Source organism: Suricata suricatta, chromosome 12 (assembly GCF_006229205.1).
Source record: "Suricata suricatta isolate VVHF042 chromosome 12, meerkat_22Aug2017_6uvM2_HiC, whole genome shotgun sequence".
Taxonomy (NCBI): Eukaryota; Metazoa; Chordata; class Mammalia; order Carnivora; family Herpestidae; genus Suricata; species Suricata suricatta.
Window position 1 is genome coordinate 39,051,868 of NC_043711.1, and position 6,823 is coordinate 39,058,690.

Below are 6,823 nucleotides of genomic sequence, written 5' to 3' on the forward strand. Positions count from 1 at the left end.
TCGTGCCCTCTCCCGTTTGCTCCCTCTCCTCTTCCCAAACACACATAGAGCCTTCCTGCTTCCATAAAGGAGCTTCCTGTCAAACAAGGTTCTCAACCCTGAGGGGTAAAGAGGTGTATTTGGACAAACATGGGCATTATGTGGGTCATCAAATAACCTGCAATTTAAGGATATTGAAACATTACAATTCAGTGGACAGTTCAACCAAGAACTGTCCTGCCCAACATATCAGGGGCAACCACCAAGAAACACCTCACCAGGGTGACAGCCCTTCCTCTGTACCTCTCCTTCCCAGCCCCAGGGAAGGAGTGACTTCTCTAACTGGTGGCTTTGTGGGGAGGACAGAGCAGGATTGCTTAGGCCCTGCTGGGATCTGTTCTCCTGGGGATTTGCCAGCCTGAAGAAGGGTTGAGTTTGGGCCTGCTCTGCACTGGGCAATAGGGTGCCCAGCAGGCTCTGACCTAGTGAGAAGTTCTGGAATCCATTTATATCAGAGTCTGGGTGGGAAAAGCTGTTAATTCCAGCAGAGTGTTAGCAGGCCCTTTGGAACACAGTTCTGAAGTCACGGTCCTCAGTCACCTTAATGAGTAATAAAAACTTTTTTTTTAATCGCCATTTATCCATCTCTTATTTCCTAGTTGCTTTGAACTGGGAAGGGAATGAAGAAATGCTATGTATTGGCTTAAAGATTTAAAAAGAAAAGTTTGAGACATTTAAGGGAAAATACTGAGGGATGTAAATGTCAGTATTCTTTAGATTCTCCAGTGATTTTAAATTTAGAAATGTCCATCACATGGAATGATTTCTGTTATTCATGTGGATTTCAGAATGCTGAAATAGTATTTTTATTTTTAAAATTACACCAGACCTAACTCTAAAAGAGACTTGAGGCTGCTTCTTAAAAGAATACACACAATTGACAAGACTTGATTTCATGTTTAAACATATAAGAATGTGGGGGAAAATCAGAGTCGCGACTCTTTTCTCTCTCTCGCTCTCTCTTTTTAATTTTTAAGTTTATTTGTTTATTTTGAGAGAGACAGAGAGAGCAAAAGGGAGAGAGAATCCCAGCAAGCTCCACACTGTCAGTACAGAGCCGGGTGAAGGGCTTGAACCCACAAACTATGAAATCATGAGCTGAGCTGAAACCAAGTGTGAGACGTTCAACTGACTGAGCCAACCAGTGCACTGTAAACAATTATTTTCAAGACTGATTTTGCCCAATGGACATAATATTAAATTCATTTTAGTGGACACACAATATGTACATATACCCACACATGGCGACTTTCAGAAGAGAGTCAGAATTGCTGGCAGTGACTGCAAGAACTTTCTTAGGAGTCTTCATAAAAGGGGTACTGGCTGATGTAAAGGAGGTATCTCCAAGAAGATCTCTAAAGAAGCTATAACCCTGAATTGCTTTCAGCTTTTCTTATGGTTTCCTTCAAGGCAAGCCACGAGCACTATGCCAAAGCATAATTTAATAAATGGGCTCTTTCAGGGACTAAGACAATCCAAGGAAACTGCTCTCTGTTGGTCCGGCTTGATGCCTAACCTTACAAGAGATAGATTGTTTTGCCATTTATAAATATTTTTGAATAGCAGCTATTATCTTGTGCATGTGATAAATGTTCAAAATCTATACTGCCAATACTCCATCATCCTTGCAAGGACATAAATCATTCCAAATCTTGGACCTTGTTTTTTATTAAAAAGCACTTGAAAACTTAAATGTTTTTGGCTTAGGATTACACTGGATTTTTTTTTTCAACAGTAACAATTTACACCCTCTGTTATCTTTTTCTCTGTTGTCTATATTCTCTGATTTCCAAAGTGTGAATTCATCACACAGGGTTTGGTACAGAAGAATGTTCCCTGAGGTGAGATGATAATCCCTTATAACCTCCTACTCACATGTAGGGGGTAAAAAGAAAGGAAAGAAGGAGAGAGGGAGGGAGGGAGGCAAAGAAGAAGTGAGGGAGGGAGAAAGGATCAATCAATCAACCAGTCAAGCTCCCCCTCACTCAATATCCAAATGACTATCTGGAAACATGGTATGAAAAGCACTCTTTGGGGATCATCTTCTCATCTTCTCATTTGGGACCACATTCCCAAATGAACTAGCTGAAGCTGTTCTCTATTGAACCCCTCCTATATGCCACTTTAAAATCCCCTGGGTCCCCTAAGATGTAAAGGCTGAGCTCCATTGCTCTGTGGAACCAGTATCCTGGCTTGCCCTGTGCATCTCTTTCTTCTTGTTCCTTGGGAACCTCCTCTCAACAGTCCAGAAAAGAGTGGGTGTTTACGCCCACAAAGCCATTCTTGACCAGGGGAGGACAGGAGCCAATGGATAAATGCTTCTCCTTTGTCCCACGGGCACACAGCTCTGAAATGAACTCCATTAAGTCTTCCTACAAGGTCCTGGTAAGACTTCATTTAACCAGCATAGTGGTAGGGGCAACTTAATAAGAGATTCTTGTACTGGTTTTCCCTCCTTTTTCACTTCCCCATATTGCCTCACTGTTTCCTGGGACCACATTCCCAAATGAACTAGCTGAAGCAAGACTTTGTACTAGGCTCTCCACCCAGGGGTCACCAGTAAGACATCTGCTTCTAGAGTATTTTACTGTGTCCCCACTTATGTGGATTTATAGACTTTGTCCTTCAATCTTTTTTTTAAAAACGTTTTTTATTTATTTTTGAGAGACAGAGAGAGGCAGCATGAGCTGGGGAGGGGCAGAGAGAGAGGGAAATACAGATCCGAAGCAGGCTTCAGGCTCTGAGCTGTCAGCACAGAGCCTCACATGGGGCTCGACGAACCTTGAGATCATGTCCTGAGCCAAAGCCAGACACTTAACCGACTGAGCCACCCAGGTGCCCTTCCTTCAATCTTAATAACATTAACTTCCACATAATGAATAAAAACCTTTAAAAGATTCCTTTGGCAAAGCTACTCACTGGAGACAAACCAAGAATGCAAACATAAGACAATAAGAAAATAGCAAAGCTGAGTCTTTGCTTACTCTACAAATTCCCTATCAGACATGCAAAAGAAGAAATCAATTTTAGCCATAATAATAAATAAAAACAAATAATTTGAAATATGCTTACCTTTATTTCATCATTTTAAAGCTCCATTTTAGATATATATTAAGTTTGGGGCACCTGAGTGGCTCAGTTGCTTGAGCATATGATTTTAACTCAAGTCATGATCTCACAGTTCGTGAGTTCGAGCCCCTTGTCAGGCTCTGTGCTGACAGCTCAGAGCCTGGGACTTGCTTCCGATTCTGTGTCTCCCTCTCTCTCTGCCCCTCCCCCAGTTATGCTATCTCTCTCTGTCTCAAAAATCAATAAAGAGTAAAATATTTATATAAGGTTTTATACATTATAAGTATAATTATGTACTTATATAATTATATTGTATAATTTACAAATTAATGAATGTACACATATTAGGAGCATGTACTCAAAAGTTTTTTCTGATAGGGTAAAAGATCAAAAAAGTTTGGAGGGGAGGAGCCAAGATGGTGGAGAGGAAGGGAGCTCTGTAACCTTTGTCTGCCCCATCTATCGAACTGAGAAGGACATTACTCTCATCTGCAACAGTGGAAGGAGAAAATACAGACTCCAGAAAGAAGACAACCTCAAAGATACCTGAGTGAGTGAGTGGGAACTGAGGAGATTGGAAAACAGGCCAGCCCAAGAAGGACAGGGGAGGTGGGAGCCCCAGCCCAACACGGGGAAAGCGTGCAGAGCCTCTGAGAGACAAAGGGAAGAGAAAGAGAAACCGAACACCCTGATAGTACTGTCTCTAGAGAAGACATAAAGAACATTTAACCCCACTCAGAGAGAAAAACTCTCACTCCATATATAACCACTGGGCAGCCCAAATCCCGAAGCCAGGTGGCACAAGGGAAAAAACAGCCTCCACCCCTGCGCCTTCCTGGCAGGGAGTCAGCGGCCATGACCGCAGCCCCGGGGGCACACACATCAAACTCGGCTGCAGGAGTGGGAGCACACACCTCATTTCCACAGTGCATCTCCTCTCCAGCATTGGCCGCACGAATCCGAATCCCGGGTGCCAACAGGGAAAAAATAGCCCCCACCCCTATGCGATCCAGCAGGGAGTTGGCGGCAGCAGAGGTGGGAGCGTGTGCTTTGGCTGCAGGAGTACGCAGCTCATTTCCGGCGGTGCCCTGCGCCTCAGTCAGCAGCAGTGCGAATCCAGCGAAGCCAAGAGAAACTGCTCCCTCCCCCTACACGATCGCAATCCGGCTGGGGGCTGGGAGTTGGTGGTGGTGTCTGTGCTGTAGGAGCATGAACTTCACCTCCTGCAGCGAACCTCGACTCCGGCAGCAGCAGCATAAATCCCTGCAAACGTCTAGAGAAACTGCTCCCTCCCCCTATGAGATCCTGGCTAAGAAGCCAGCTGCCAAAGCAAGTACAGCTCATCTGGGGTAGCATAAAAGTGCATGGACTAGGATTTTGAAACAAGGCGGGCCTGGAAAATACAACCTGGCTCAGCTGCGGCACAAAGAGGTCAGACTCACTAGAGTGGCCAGCAGCGCTTAGTTCAAGCGGAGATTGGGGACCTGCCATTCATCCTCTGCAACCACCATGGCGGAGCCTCTGAGAGCAGCAGCCCTTCTCTTGGTCTACTACACCAAACCACGCCTATCCGTGAGGGGGAGCTGCTGCTTTTCTTTTTTGGACTTATTTTTTATTATTACCCTTTTTACTTAAAAAACATTTTTTTTTAAATTTTTACTCCTTATTTTCCTTTCTCCTTTCTCCCTCTTTTTTTTTCTTTCTTGCCATCCAGATATATTCTCCCATATCTCATCCTTATCTCTCCCCTCAACTGGTTATACACTTTTAGACTATCCATTGTCTTTTGTTATCTCTGCCCCCCTTTATTCTTTTTTCTTCTCTTCTTTTCTTCTCTTTCCTCTCCATTTTCTTTCCTTCCTTTCCTCCTTTTAATTTGTTTGTTTGTTTGATTTGTCTGTGCATTTGTGTGCTTCTGTTCCCTCTGTGTTTGTCTGTCTGATTTCCTTCTCAGGGCTACCCCAAGAAACAAGCCAAAGGGTGCATGATGGCGAGTCCCAAATATCACTGAGTAGGGAAATAAAATATTCAAAGGCACAACAAGAGAAACTGAGAGACATCATTAAAAGAATATTTCCTGAAATGACGGGCCCTGACAGTCAATAAGCCTCCTTTAATAGAGCAATATTAACAGGTGCACAGTGCACAATGAGCTTTTAAATTGGATAAGAGACAGAAAACTAGCCAAAATGACAAAACGAAGGAACTGTTCCCTAAAGAATCTCCAGAAAGAAGTCATATCCACAGAACTGCTCAACACAGACCTAAACAACATCACCGAACAAGAATTTAAAATTTTTGTCATAAAATGAATTGCTGGGGTTGAAAAAAGCATGAAAGAAGCAACTGTGACAATGACTAGGGACTTTGAAAATAGGTGTGATGAGTTTAAAAAAAGGCTATAAATGAGGTGAATAATAAAATGGAGGCAGCCACCTCAAGGATTGAAGAGGCAGAGAGAAGAATAGGTGAATTAGAAGATATAGTTATAGTAAAAGAGGAAGCTGAAAAAAAGAGAGAGAAATTAATCCAGGAGCAGGAAAGGAGAATTTGAGACCTGAGTAATACAATCAAATGGAACAACATCTGTATCATAGGAATTCCTGAAGAGGAATACTGAGAGAAAGGTCCTGAGGGGATACTAGACCAAATTATAACTGAGAATTTCCCAAATCTGGGGAAAGAAATAGACATTCAAATTCAAGAGGCACAAAGAACCCCCTTAAGACGTAATTTGAATTGACCTTCTGCATGACATATCATAGTAAAACTGGCAAAATATAAAGATAAAGAGAGAATTCTGAAAGCAGCAAAGGACAAAAGGGCCCTAACGTACAAAGGGAAACCTATCAGAGTGGTTACAGACTTATCTAATGAAACTTGGCAGGCCAGGAAGGAATGGCAGGAAATCTTCAATGTGATGAACAGAAAAAACATGCAGCCAAGAATCCTTTATCCAGCAAGCCTGTCATTCAACATAGAAGGAGAGATAAAGGTTTTCCCAAATAAACAAAAATTGAGAGAATTCATGACCACCAAACCAGTCCTACAACAAATGCTAAGAGGGCCTCTATGAGGGAAATGTTGCAAAGAATACAAGGTGCTAGAGACACCACTATAAACATGAATTCTAGGGAGAACGCAATGACTCTAAGCCCACATTTTTCAATAATAACACTGAATGTAAATGGACTGAATGCTCCAACCAAACGACACAGGGTAGCAGAATGGATAAAAACAAAACAAAACAAACAAACAAACAAACAAACAAAACCCAAACCAAACCAAACCAAAACAAAACATCTATTTGCTGTCTACAAGAGACTCATTTTAGACTTGAAGATACCTTCAGGTTGAAAGTAAAGGGATGGAGAAATATCAATCATGTGACTGGAAGCCAAAAGAAACCCAGAGTAGCCATAGTTCTATCACACAAACTGGACTTTAAAGTAAAGGCAGTAACAAGAGATGAAGAAGGACATTATATAATAATTACAGGGTCTCTCCATCAGGAAGAGCTAACAATTATAAACATCTATGCGCCAAATTCGGGAGCACCCAAATACATAAAACAATTAATCACAGACAGAAACAATCTTATTGATAAGAATGTGCTAATTGCAGGGGACATTAATACTCCACTGACAGCAATGGATATATCAACCAGACTGAAATTCACTAAATAAACAATGGACCTGAACAACACATTGGACCA